Here is a 15,672-nt window from a genome sequence, read left to right as displayed (position 1 = left end):
TTAATAACTTTTCCAACTCTTTGGGAGTCCAAGAAGAGTGAGTCTCACCATATCTTCCTCTATCCTGTTGTCACGAAATTTTCTAGAAAAATATTTGATTTTAAATCAGCGATATACCCCTCATCTGAATTCCAATTCGGCCATTTTTTTTTTTTTCAATTTGGGTGTTTTTTCTGCAAGGAATCCATATCTGCTATTTGTTTCTAAAACAATTTCACAAAAGTTTACAGATTTTCTCTGAAAGCTAGTTCCCCAAAAAACAACCTCGCTCTCATACCATGTAGAAAATATTATAGATTCACAAGCTCATGTAATCTACTAAAACAAGAGACAAGAATCTACTTCTACGCTTTATAGCGGAAGCCCATAAAGATCAAGTAAAACAATAATTGACAAGATGAAGAACATCAATGGCACATAACACAATAAATATCTGGGGAAAGCCACAGCTCAAAAACCCACTATCTATATTGAATTAATTAGAAATCCAAGATGGTAATACAATGCTAGTTCTCACAGGAACAATCCCAACACTCAGTAAAATCAATCTCCCAACACTCAGTAAAATCAATCTCCGCACTCAGTAAAATCAATCTCCCAGCTCACAAGCAAGCTCAAGTCAAATCCAAGCCTCTTCTCTTCTCTCCAAGCCTCCTTTCCTTGTTCCCTTGGTCAAAGAATTTGGATAAATACAATATGCTTTGCTCAACCTTGATCGTAACCTGCACAAGTATTTCCTATCCTCCACTTGATGACTTCATTTGGTCAATACTTAGCCAAATTTCCAAGCCTCAAAGCTTCTAATTCTTTGCATAATTCTTGAGAGAATTAGCCCATATTTAAAGGGAAATTCCTCATCCATAACTACGCAGTCCCTTATAGGTTCAGTTCTTGATTGCATGCACCATTTATGCAACTCAAAAAATTATACAACAAATAGTACATTGTCCCTACACTTTGGTCTCAACTAGGTCTTTCTCAAAATCAACATGCATGAGTTTCTGATGAGGGAATCTTCAGTTAACTGGAGTAGCACTAGTTCAGTGCACTAATGCATCAACTGACAGTTAACTCACTATTAGTTCCTCAAATAGTTTGGAACTAATTTAACTGGAATTAACTCAGTAAACTGAGTTTACTCATTACCACTCATACTTAACTCATCTTGGACCCCTATAATATAGGGAGAACATATACATGACTTCATAAAGAATTTCGACTCGAAATTCGTAAGTTAACTAAGTCAACTCACTGTAGTTAACTATTACAAGTTGCTATGAGAATAAAATTTTAATTCTCAATTTAATTCACGGACAAATTAAACTGGAATTTATGGATTCTATTTTTATCATTTATTGTTTCTATTTTCAGCACGAGCCCCTTCAGTACCCTAGCGGGTTTACTTGTGCTTCCCACACATATGTACTTTCATCCCTCTTTTACCACCCTTTTGATAAACTTCATTTAGAGAAATTATTTTTTCAATTGGGTGAAGAGGGTGGGGTGGTACAAGTTATTTTTAATAAAATGGATGTAATACTTATAGAAATTTGACTCACTCATCTTTCCCTACAACTATCAATCTAGAGGTTTTTTTTCTGTGATGTGGGGGCAATGGATGAGATTCATTGAGTTAGACTCAAGCCAATTCTTTCCATGGAAATATGAACTCTTTTACTTGGAAAAGATGAATGTTCCTCCATGGGAAAAGAATTAAGGGAAGATGACTTTTAGAATTCAATAAAGATATCCATTTAAGATAAATTATGAAAACCCGTAAAATAGAAAGAGTAAAAAGTTCCCATGCATTCTGACTAATGTTGGGTAAGAAAATTCTTGCATATAAATCTTGGTAATATCACCAAATCTTATCCAAAATGAAAGTTAAATTAGCACTCTAGAAATTGCTAAAAATAAGAAAGGAGATGCAAACTAAAAGCAAAAAGTTGAATGAAAATCCAAAATTGAAAACCTCAACAAGACGATTTGTGAATAATGTCTCAACAAAAGAACAAGTATGAGGGATAAAATGTAAGTTTATCTTTACTTGAGATCATGTTAAGTTGTCTTGCAAAGTTATAATTGATTAGGGTTTTAATAAAAAAATTTAAATCTAGATAGCAACTTCGACAAAAAGTGAAGCCGCATAAGGAGTTTCTCCCCTTGAAAGTTTTCTGGTTTTGAAACTAATCTTGGATGGAAACATCATAATTATTTTATAATTAAAATAAGGCTTGTGAAACAAACTAGAGGTTTAGGGACTCCTTGATTTAGTTGATTTACAATTTCATCTACATTTCATCTACATCATAACTATTTTTCCAAAACTTGAAATCAAGCAAAACAAGGAGAGTGAATTCCAAAGCTAAGCAAAGGTGCAAAGTTTTCAAGTGATCCTTGAAGACCTGCAAAAACAGATCTTTCAATCAACAAATACTAAAAACAAATCTGAAACAAAAACAAAAGGAAAAATGGTAACAGATGAAAATGTGCATGTGAGACTTACCATTGAGGAATTTTTCTAAATTTTACCTGAAAGATACCGATTTTATCTAATAACGTAACTTCTTCTTTTGATTTATATAAGAAGTATGAAGAAGTTTCATTTTATAAAGTATCATTTTCCCAAAATCATCAATTTATTCAATATAAACTAGAGAGAGCATCAAGCTTGGAGAATAATGAGTCATGTTCAAGAAACTAAAATTAAGAAAATCATTGAAAAATAAAAATTAAACATTTTTTTGTTATAAACTACAGCAACAATTGTTCCTCTTCTCACTTTTGATTTTATATCAGCCCCAAAATATCTATAAAATCCCATGGAATCGATCAAAATGTCAAAACCAATGCAATAGTTGTTTATGGGTATATAAATGGAGAGGGCTTGTAATCATTAAATTAGAGTGATATATCAAAGATAAGCAAACCACAAGAGATTCGGAAATCAAACATAAACTGACCATGATCCATTAGCTTTGCGTATTTTATATTTTCTTCTGAATTTGTTGCATTAACATACTCATTATTGCGGAGTGTACTGTTACCAGGCATCTCCGAGCTGTAACCTAGGAGAGCTAGAAGTGGCGATTGCAATCAGCGATGCAATGTGGATCATCGATCAAGCATGTAGATCAACGGCCCACATCGCATTGCAGCATCGCTATCAGAGATTCTTAAGGAGTGCTAACCATGGGCCAGGTGTGACCCGATGACCGGACCCGACGATATTATAAGTAATATTTCATAATTTTTCAAGTCTATGGGAAGGTCGTTTTTAATGTATTTTTGTTTATTTTCGTTATATAACGAAATACAAAGGGAACCAAGGAGCAGCGCCGACGCGATAAAGCCCGGACCTGAAAGGGTTCGGGAATAAAAATACATACTATTTTCATTTCCACCAAAGGCCATTTTCAATGTATTTTCAATGTTTAATGCATTTCTAAAAAAAACCAATGGACAAGCCATTTGTGATAGGCGAAAGTGATTAAGGGCAGACCCGATAGATGAATAGATCATATTTGAGGACTTTTGAAGTCCGAAAGAAATAGAAATAGGCGGGATTTTACATGTTGCAGTGTTTTCTGTTTAAAATAGAAAACAGTCATTGTTAAGCATTTGAATGGATTTCAAAGGGCCAAAGACCCATTCCATCATAGAGCAGAGGGATTATGCAATAATGTTTACATGCCAGAAAAGGGATTCGGCCGGCGGACAGAGGCCAGAAAGGGATAAAGACAGTGCAACACAGCCAAAACAAACAGAAACGATCATGGAGCAGACATTGCAACTCATCCAAAACAACCCAAAGAGATCATGGGGTATCTCTGGCACGAGAGAGCTCCCTACCAGCGCAGCCAAAATACCATAATGCGGTTATTCTTCTGTCAGAAGAAGAAACCTTTGAGCCATGCTTGCCTAGTCAGGGCATCAAACAGTTAACAAGACAAGAAGGATATATTAAGACACTCCGAGCCTCTGAGAGCTCAGAAGCATTGTAAAAGGCCTATAAATGGCTGAAAGTTAGATGTAATAAGGGTTCAACTTTTGGAGACTATAGAGCTTTGCTACTCAAGTGTCTCATCTTCATTCTAGCAAATATAAGCTTCTTTTATTTTTATATGTTCAATATCCATTTTCTCTTCTATTCTAATCTTGCACTTGAACAGGTTGTTCATGATTCTTCTCTATCTAATGCCAAATAACTGACATCTTATCTCTATGTTGATAAATTATATTTTCAAGCTTCTTTTACTGCCTGTAGCTAGCCATTAATATGTGTTTATATATCCATCTTCCGGTACAGTCAGTGTTCTCATTTACTGCCTATAGCTAGCCATTCATACGTGTTTATATATGCATCTGTCGGTATGGTCAGTATTCTCCATTTTTCCATTAAATCTACAAACTATTGAGCATTAGTGGTCTAAAGCCTTAGAAAGCTGAGGGTTTTCATGCATGTCTTGAGTAAAAACAGAGTTGAAATGGTTATCTGGCTTGATCCAAACATTCATCCATTCCAATAGTTCAAAGAACAATATTGAAGATTATATGTTACGAGGCATCTCCGAGCTGCAACCTAGGAGAGTTTCTTGGAGTGATAACATAATTGGCGTCATTGCTGGCGAGAGGAAACTGAAGCCCAGCTTCCCTCGGAGATGACATAGATCCAGCTTTGATGATAAACAAAGTTTGGGCACTTTTCTAGTTGTAATCATCTATCTGGTGACTCTACTGAAGGACGAACCTTTTGGAAACTCCTATTCATAGTTCTGGCTCAGTTTATGAGGCATACTTGGAGAAATCCTCAGAAGCCACAAGCTGACCCAATACCTGACCCTAAAAAAATCATCAAAGAAAGAAAGATATTGCAGAAAGGAGCATCAGGTTCCGGTAAATCTAAACAATCTTCTATATCTCTTCAAGAAAATCCTACAATAGAACAAATACATGTTGAGAGTATAGCATCTAATACTAGCAGTGAAGAAAAACTCTTAGAAATTCATAAAGCTCCTTATTCTTTAGGTTCTCCTTTTTTTGTGTGCCCAAAGGAAACCTCACCTCCTATCCATCAGATGCCTCTAGTCCTATCAATCACTCCTCATCCCTCTATCATTCAAACTGCTAGCACCCTTGTAGCCACCACAACTATAGCAGGACCACAAGCACCTACCAAACTGGAAAGAATCGTAGCTACTAGGTATGGACCTCTAGTACTGCCCAGTCCTTTGAATGCCATGCCTACTAGAGAATATCAAAAGTATATGCCTAAGTTAACTGGGATGGAAGGTGTTACAGCTGAAGAACATCTTGAGTCATTCTATAGTTGTGCTGATAAAATGGACATTAGTGAAGATGATGTGTGGATGAGAGTCTTTGTCCAAGCCTAGATGGAGAGGTTAGAAAATGGTTTAGAGAACTGACCCCAAGATCTATAGCAGATATTGAGGCTTTAGATGATGCATTCCTAAAGCATTGGGGGGATAAGAAGGATCTCCTCTACTACCACACTGAGTTTGGGAACTTAAAGAGGGAAAATGGTGAGTTTTTGTCTGATTTTAATAAGAGGTTTCATCGCATGTATAGCAAGATACCAGTTGAAGTAAAACCCACCTCTACCTCTGCTAAACTCACCTATGCCAGTGCTTTTGATTCTGACTTCTGCCTACTGTTGAGGGAGAGGCAATGTACTACTTTGGCTGATATACAGGATGCAGCCTTGAAAGTAGAATCAAACATCATGGCTATAGAAAAGCTCAAAGGTAATGTTGATAAAGGAGACAGAGGGGCGAATCTTCATCATCTTCAAATCCCAAGATAGATAAAATGACTAAGATGATAGAGTCATTAGCCTTTGAAATCTCAAAATTAAAAGTTGAGCAGCACCTTGGAAAAGGAAGAGTTCCTAACACCTTTGCTCCTCCAAATCCAAATCAATATACAACAGTTAATGAGCAGTTGTAGATTTTGCAAAGAAGCAAAGATGCACATGAAGACCAAAGGGTGAAAACCCCTTTTCAGAATGCAGACATGGAGGAAGAGAAATTTGAAGAAGATAATGTGATCCATTGTTTTGAAGACAAAGGCAGTGCCCCTTTTTTTACCAAATCTGCCTACGAAAAGTCATTATTCAATGACCAGGTCAGCTAAGAGTGGGACGGTGAAGCTATTCTACAAACTGAAGATCAGCAAAGATATAATCTGAGGTCGAATATGAATAATTCCAAGGAAACCCATGTTCAAAGAGTTGTTGTCCCTGCAGTACAACAAGTTAATAAGTAGAAGAAACCAGTAGTTGATCCTATCATCCTCTAAGCTCCAGCCCATGAGGTAAGAGGCCTTGACAAGTCTCCTTCTCCTTTCAATTTTTAATCAGAAATTTAGAAGCTAAGAAGACCTATGCCTCTGATTGAACTAGTGAAGAATGAGTCTTGCAAGAAATATATCCTCGAGGCCCTTGAGCCTAAAGCCATCCAAGTCTCTACTGACTATGTAAATCTGCAAGATGACCAACCAACTATTATTCTCATCCCAATGATTGAAAATTGTGAAGACAGCTCCCCATCATTCTATGTCTCACTGTCTATTCATGATAAAATCCTTCACAACTACCTTCTGGACACTGGAGCCAGCCATAGTTTAATGCCCAAGGTTGTCATGGATAAATTGGGTCTTGACATTACCAAGCCTTATCATGATACGTTTTTTTTTAACTCTAGAAAGGTGAAATGCCTAGGATTAATAAAGGACCTAGCCATCACTTTGTCTCAGCTGCCCATAAAAAGCATGATGATGGATATCATGGTAGCAGATGTACCCTCCAAGTCTGGCATGTTTCTTTCTAGGGGCTGGATCAAGAGATTAGGTGGAACATTGCAAAATTATTTGTCCTATGCTACTGTCCCAATTTTTGGAGGTGAAAATACAAGATTGTACAGAGAGGCTCAGTTGGCTTATAGCATTAGTGATGAAAGGAATCCCAATAATCACCCCATATATGTTGTCGACACTGATTTTGGAGCTTATTTTCTTCAGATTGAGCAATCTCAGTTGACCTCCACGCAGCTTAAAAAACCAGTTTGCCAAATCACAGAGGAAGAAGGCCCACAGATTTGGGACATGTTCTTTGATGGAGCTTGCTCTAAGGAAGCTGCGGGAGCAGGTGTACTCCTTGTGTCCCCCACACAATAAGGCATTCATTTATCTTTCATATTAACTTTTCAGGTCAACAAGACTTTCCAAGCAAAACATCTAGGGCTGAAAGCATACAGAGATGAGGTGAAATATAGACCATCTCTGCCTGACAATGTCAAAAACTGGAAATCTTTTGAAGAGTATGAGCAAATTAATAGGCTTTTACAAGTATTTAATGAATTTGTTGAAATGCACATTGACCAAGAGAAAGAAACCTTCGATAGAAAGGTAAAATGGGATAATTTTTAGTTTGGTGATTGGTTTCTCAAAAGAGATGCATTAAAGGAAAAGAAGGACAACCATGGTAAATTTGATGCCTTATGGATAGGACCTCTTGTCATCACTCAAGTTCAAATGGGAAAAATTTTCATTCTACAAAATTTAGAGGGGAAGGTGTTTTTGGTAGCCCAGTCAATGGGCGGTTTTTGAAACTTTATTTCATTTAATGCTTTAAAGCCTTGGTATTGTAAATATGTTTTTTCCAGTTTTTATTTCATTACAAAATAGACTCCATGCCCAATGGAACACTAGGAGGAAGATTTGATTTTGGTTTTACAAGAAAGGCATTGTTTTGCAGTTCTTGAAACCTCACAGGGAGGATTTCATCCCCAGAAGGAGCCAGTGTTAGCCTTGTTGGAAAATGGCCCAAAAATGGATCCAAATATGCCCCAAAGTCTCCAATTTTACTTAAAATCATGCCAAGGATAAAAACCATCGCATGCCAAGAGCCCTTAGAAGGGCGGAAAAGCACTATCAGGAGGCTAAAACACTCGAAAACCATGAAAAACCAAGTATCAGAGGCTTAAACTAAGGAATGCACAGTAGCCGTCTGATCTGGCCGATCAACGATCCAGATCTGATCGGCGGGTCACAATTGGCGGGTATTGGCAGACAGTATGGAAGTGGCGATTGCGATAAGCGATGCAATGTGGATCGTCGATCAAGTGCACAAATCGACGACCCACATCGCATCATAGGATCACTATCATAGATTCTTAAGGAGTGCTAACCATGGGCCCGGTGCGACCCGATGACCAAACCCGACGATATTATACGTAATATTTCATAATTTTTCAAGTCCGCGGGAAGGTCATTTTTAATGTATTTTCATGTATTTTCATTATATAATGAAATACAAAGGGAACCAAGGAGTAGTGCCAATGCGATAAAGCCCAGACCCAAAAGGGTTCGGGAATAAAAATACATAATATTTTCATGTCCGCCAAAGGCCATTTTCAATGTTTAATGCATTTCTAAAAAAACCAAGGGACATGCCATTTGCGACAGGCAATAGTGATTAAGTGTGGACCCGATAGATGAATAGATCATATTTGAGGACTTTGAAGTCCGAAAGAAACAGAAATAGGTGGGATTTTACATGTTGCAGCATTTTCTGTTTAAAACAGAAAACAATCATTCTTAAGCATTTGAAGGGATTTCAAAGGGCCAAAGACCCATTGCATCACAGAGCAGAGGCGTTATGTAATAATTTTTACATGCTAGAAAAGGGATTTGGCCAACGGACAAAGGCCGGAAAGGGAAAAAGACAGCACAACACAGCCAAAACAAACAGAAACAATCATGAAGCAAACAACACAGCTCATCCAAAACAACCCAAAGAGATCATGGGGTATCTCTGGCATGAGAGAGCTCCCTGCCAGCATAGCCAAAATACCATAATGTGGTTATTCTTATGTTAAAAGAAGAAACCTTTGAGCCATGCTTGCCTAGTCAAGGCATCAAACAGTTAACAAGACAGGAAGGATATGTTGAAAATAGCAACAAGAAATGCTAAAAATAGCACTGCTATAAATAGTAGTTTTAGTACCAGTGTTGGATTTGGAAATAAGGAATGAAAAATGGAAGTGCTAAAAATTGCATTCTATTTTTAGTAGTTCAGGATGGATTCCTATTTTTAGTCAATCGCTAGACTAAACATAGGAAGTAAAATTCGAATTTGATATTAACTGTAGTTTGTAAATTAATTAATTAATTCGTCTTGAGTTAATTAGTTAAGGAAAATCAAACTTGAAGTCTATGTGAGGACATGCAATAGTTTCTCTATTAATTGAGGAATTTATCCATTAGTTAAAGAGATAAGGATGAGTTCTATATTGAGTAGTAATTAGTTGGCTTAGTTAACTGAGTCAAGTCCACTTATATTTTATTTAAACAGTTTGTTTAAATTAAGTAAGGTTAGTTAGTTAATGCATGCTAGCATATAATTGTTGTTCTTCAGATAACTGAATATTCTCTCATGAATAACTCATGCATGTTAGTTCAGACAGAGACCCAGTTGAGATCAGAGAAGGGACTGTGTACTATCAGTTGGATGAATATTTTTCCTATAAAGGAAGCTCATCCATGATGAGAATTTATCTCCTTCAAGACTACATATTTGGATCAGATGTTAGTAATTGTGTGAGGAGGTCAATTCACACAAGTGGCTGCACTGGACCCCAATCGGAATTGCGTAAATAAATAGGAGGCTTGGAGGGAAAACCAGAGGTTAGATAGAGGCCTTTGACTATCTATGAGTAGCATAGGTATTGCAGAGACAACGGGATAGCTTTTGAGCCGATTCTTTTTGTAATAGTAGCTATATTTCCACTTGTATGATAATACAGAGTTGGGGTTTTAGGCTGCGGCTTTCCCCGGGTAAATTCTTTTGTGTTATGTGTGATTGATTCCTTCTTATCAGTTATATGTGTTCTTATTAATGTTGTTCATGTTCGATTAAGCTTCCACTAAATTGTTTGTAGAAGCAGATCAAGTGTTTTTCTTTAGTACATTGCATTACCAAGTGATCTACAGTGGAAATTTCTACATGGTATCAGAGCAAAGGTGATCAAAGGAGAGAACAGTATACTGAGAGATGATTTCAAAGTTTTGAGTTTTGGGCTGGTAGGTTGCAAAGAAGATCTGAAAATTTTTGTACAAATTTTTCAGAAACAAATAGCAGATTTAGATTTCTTGCGGAAAAAGACTCAAATTCAAAAAAAAAATCATCTAAATCGGAGTTCAGATGAGGGAGATATCGCTGATTTAAAATCAACTCTTTTTCTAGAAAATGTCGTGACGGTGGGAAATATGAAACAGATTGGTGTGCTAGCCAAGAACCTGTATGCACATGAGGTACAAGATGTATGCAAAGACTTGAGGAGTAAGGCAAAGGTTAGATACTTGGTGGTTGAGAGGGAGAGTAAAGTACCTCTCAACATGCAGCGCAAGGAGAAGTCTCAGACGATTATGGAGGAGCCACGATTGGTGAAGCAGCTTCAGGAGGTTGTGGAGCAGCCACAACTGGGGAAGTTAAGAGGAGATGGAGTGGAGACATCCACTCATGTATAGACCTCTAGTACGGGGAAATTTCGAGCCAGGTGGGCAAAGGGATCACATGCATCCATACCTCTAGTTAGGAGGTGGGACGATGTGGAGTGACAGTCCCAAGAAGGTTGGAATGGGGGCAGGATCCTTGAGGTACCCAACCTCTTTGATTTGACTTTGCTACGGGAGCCCCAATGAGGAGTAACAGGACTGGCTGAGTGGGTAGAGACAGATGTGGATGGAGCGGCAAAGAGAGCTACAGTGCAGGAGTCCCATGACTGTGTAGAGCTAGTAGGCTGCAACGAAGCGAGAGGCACAGGAATGTTGCACTAGTGCAGGATAGCACAGAGAGGTGTGCAATGGTGTGAGATGCATGGAGTGTTGTAGAAGCTTAGAGGTAAGAGAGGTAGCACTTGTCAGCAGCAGGTAGAGCTTCAGCATCAGAGTATGTTTCTAGCCGAAGAGAGAGGTAAGTTGGGAGTTTTTATTTGTTCCGAGAGTTGCTGGAGCAACCACACTTGGTAGAAGTGTTGCATGCAGAACATTCCAGAGTTACAGGATCGAGTTTGAGTTGAAGTCTTTCTGGTTGAGAGGGAGTGTTGAAAATAGCAACACGTAATGCAAAAAATAGAAGTGCAAAAAATAGCACTGCTATAAATAGTAGTTTGAGTACCATTGGAGGATTGGGCAACAAGGAATGAAAAATGGAAGTGCTAAAAATAGCATTCTATTTTTAGCAGTTCAGGATGGATTCCTATTTTTAATCAGTCCTTGGACTAAACATAGGAAGTAAAATTCGAATTTGATATTAACAGCAGTTTGTAAATTAATTAATTAATTCATCTTATATTTCTAATCTATCATCCTTTGTTTTTCTTTATTACCTTTATTATTTAACACAAAAAATTTTATAATATTTTTAAAGTAAAATTAACTTTATACATTACTCTATACACCTAATTTTTCCTTTTATTTTTATTTTTATTTAGTTATTAATTTTTTATTTAGTTATTATTATTATTATTATTATTATTTATTAGTTTATTTATTTATTTATTTATTATTATTTATTTATTTATTTTTATTTATTTATTTATTTTTATTCTTATTCTTATTTTTATTATTTTTATTTATTTTATTCATTTATTTATTTATTTATTTTATTATTATTTTTATTTTTATTTTTATTTTTATTCATTTAGTTATTTTTATTCACATTTAACTCTTATTCTCATTTATTTATTTATTATTTTAGTTATTATTATTTTATTTCATTTTTTTTTTATTATTTTTTTTTTATTATTTATTTATTTATTATCATTTTATTTTGTGTTTTTTGTATTTAATTTGTTATTATTATTTTATTCATTTAGTTATTTTTATTCACATTTAACTCTTAATTTATTCATAGAAGCGGTCTGTTGCAACTAATTTCCTTTTAAAAATAATTGACCTTTAATTTTTAAATATTTATTAATAAACTATTTTGATCCCGGTCCCTTAGTCAATATTAACGGTTGGTCAAACTAGCCGTTGGAGGCTCTGCTCGGTCTATATAACATGCTAAGCTGGATTTGTTTCTTCAACTTGTCCTGACGATGAACCACACTGGTTGGTTCGAAACGCGTCGACAAATGGTATTCCATGTGATTTTCGCCGAAGAATTTCTCTCTAATTCATCTTGAGTTAATTAGTTAAGGAAAATCAAACTTGAAGTCTATGTGAGGACATGCAACAGTTTCTCTATTAATTCAGGAATTTATCCATCAGTTAAAGAGATAAGGATGAGTTCTATACTGAGTAGTAATTAGTTGGCTCAGTTAACTAAGTCAAGTTCAATTATATTTGATTTAAACAGTTTGTTTAAATTAAGTAAGTTCAGTTAGTTAATGCATGTTAGCATATAATTGTTGTTCTTCAGATAACTGAATATTCTCTCATGAATAACTCATGCATGTCAGTTCAGACAGAGACCTAGTTGAGATCAGATAGGGACAGTGTACTATCAATTGGATGAATATTTTTCCTATAAAGGAAACTCATCCATGATGAGGATTTATCTCCTTCAGGACTGCGTAGTTGGACCAGAGGTTAGTGAGTGTGTGAAGAGACCAATTCACACAAGTGATTACACTGGAACCCAATCGGAATTGCGCAAAGAAATAGGAGGCTTGGAGGGTAGTCCAGAGGTTAGATAGAGGTCGTTGACTATCTATGAGCAGCAGAGGTATTGCAGAGAGAGAAGGATAGATTTTGAGTTGATTCTTTTTGTAATACTGGCTATATTTCCACTTGTATGATAATACAGAGTTGGGGTTTTAGGTTGAATCTTTCCCCGGGTAAATTCTTCTGTGTTATGTATGATTTATTCCTTCTTATCAATTATATGTGGTCTTATTGATGTTGCTCATGTTCGATTAAGCTTCCGCTAAATTTTTTGTACAAGTAGATCAAGTGTTTTGCTTTAGTACATTGCATTACCAGGTGATCTACAGTGGGAATTTCTATAGGATATATTAAGACAATTCGAGCCTCTGAGAGCTCAGGAGCATTGTAAAAGGCCTATAAGTAGTTGAAAGTTAGATGTAATAAGGGTTAAACTTCTGGAGACTGTAGAGACTTGTCTCATCTTCATTCTAGCAAATATAAGCTTCTTTTGTTGTTATATGTTCAATATCCATTTTCTCTTATGTTCTAAGCTTGCACTTGAACAAGTTGTTCATGTTTCTTCTGTATCTAATGCCAGATAATTGTCATCTTATCTCCGCATTGATAAATTAGATTTGCAAGCTTCTTTTACTGCCTGTAGATAGCCATTCATATGTGTTTATGTATGCATCTGTCGATACAGTCAGTGTTCTCATTTATTGCCTATAGCTAGCCATTCATATGTGTTGATATATGCATCTGCCGGTATGGTCAGTATTCTCCATTTATCCATTGAATCTACAAACTATTGAGCATTAGTGGTCTAAAGCCTTAGAAAGTTGAGGGTGTTCATGCATGTCTTGAGTAAAAACAGATTTGAAATGGTTATCTGGATTGATCCAAACCTTCATCCATTCCAATAGTTCAGAGAACAATATTGAAGATTATATGTTATCAGGAATCTCCGAGCTACAACCTAGGAGAGTTTCCTGGAGTGATAACAAGCCTCACTCCATAATCTATTTACTTTAAGTAAAAGCATTGTGTTCCTTGTCTCGGGGTTGTTCTAGGTTAGCCACCGACCTAGGGGAGATACCTTTGTGCACAATTGTAAATACTGCATGACAAATTTGTGACCCCACTGGGGAATGGAGTATTCCCTTTGTGGTATCCTTGTCTAGTATGTTTGATTACCTCCTTGATAGACCTTTGTTGTCTCATCCAACCAAGAAAAGACCTAGGAAGTGGTTTCATCGAGCCTTTTTTGCAATTTTTGTGTTGGAAGCCTCTTTCCCAAGCCCAATGCACCCCTTGTGCCTTTGATAGAGTGTTGCACCTCACCCTAGCCCACTCTGCACCAGCGTTATAACACATTGGTGCCTCTTTTGCACCAACATTGGCTGTTATTTTTGCATGAATTTTTCCTTGGTTCTGTTGACGGTGATGAACCCGCCAACATGTCAAGGGATCTCCCAGTAAGAAGTCCCAACTAGACCTCAAACTGTTTGGAGTAGGAGTCTGAGCAATGGGTATTAAAGTAGTTCCTTTACCATGGTAACATCCGGAGGTAAGTATGATGACTTTGTCGAAAGCAACTGTGTGACCTTACAGCAAGTCAAGTGAGATGCATGGGGGTTCTAACACACAGAGGGGAAAAGGAAGTGTGTCCCTTAGAAGCATGTAATAGTACACAACCTAAGAGGAAAACACGAGTGGAATGACATCACAGGCTAGAAGCATAATAGTCCACAATCCAAAGTGACAAGTTAATACAAAAACATGTCCCCAACAAGATTCATACAATTTCATACAAAATAGTTCATACACAAATGCATAAGTTTAATAACATACATTGCTAAAGTAACCAGAATAGTAGAACTACAATAACAACATATGCATGAAAACGTGTTGGCTTAGTTATATTATTAAGTGAAACTTCCATCCATTCATACACCATTGACAGGCACTAGCCCCAATAGTGGAACATTACTGTCAACATTGCTTGCTCCTCCAAAGAGATGTGCTCCCTTTACGATGTGGAGAAGATAAGGCTCGTCATAATACTCTCCAAGCCTTCTCTAAGCAATCCCTAGCCAAAATCTTGGCTCTCAAAATCTTGTTCTATGAGTTATGAAGTTCTATTTATAACAAAGGGTGGGGTGACCCTTGACATTCCCCTTTGACTCTTTGAATACCCTCATTACTTTTCAACTTATTTACAAATAACTCTTTACTTTACCTAGTGACTATTCACATTCCACTAGTGACACTTGGAATTTCACTTACAACATATTACAAATATTATACATTTTGCACATGTACCCATGTGACACAAAATAGGTTAGAGACACCCTAACAAGACAAAACACTATGACCCCAGAGTATGGGGAAATACCAACTCGACAACCTCCACTTGATGCTACTCGGTCACATACTGATGCCAAGCTTGGTACTATTGGATGATGTCCCCAAACTTCTTGATGGTGTCTTTCTGATAATGGACTCTTGCCTCCATAGCTTTTGGGTATATCATCTTGGAACCTATGTCCAAATCATCTTGAAGCATGTGCAACATGGTGTTGAGAATAACCGGACCATCGATGTACTTTTGCATGTTTGGTGCACTAATCTCCAAGTCATCCCTAGTGGCTTCTTGCCTTAGTTATTCCATATACTTGTCGACCTCCAATCTAACTTCGTTCTTGTGCTTAGCTTCAGTAAGAGAACCTACATATGTTCACTCTCTTCCTCACTTGTTGGTTGTTCCATCTTATCAACCTATATTGGCGTTGTTTGCCTTGTCATTGCACCTTTCCTTTGTCTTATTCCCACCTCTGCTTCTCTTCTTGTTCTTTTCTCCTTAGCTCTCATCATTCCTTTGGTTTTTGTTCTGCTTGTTGCGGTCTCAGTTCTGCTACCTGCAAGCTTTGTGTTTCTTTCTTCCTCTGCTCTAATGTCTGTGTCCTCTACTTCCTTTTGCTTCTACTATCAAAGGTCCCT

Source organism: Pinus tabuliformis, chromosome 3_1, assembly GCF_031772625.1.
Source record: "Pinus tabuliformis cultivar Carrire ecotype Pingquan chromosome 3_1, CPIR1, whole genome shotgun sequence".
NCBI classification, from domain to species: domain Eukaryota; kingdom Viridiplantae; phylum Streptophyta; class Pinopsida; order Pinales; family Pinaceae; genus Pinus; species Pinus tabuliformis.
The sequence above is the reverse complement of the archived record's forward strand: the minus strand, read 5'-3'. Positions refer to the sequence as shown.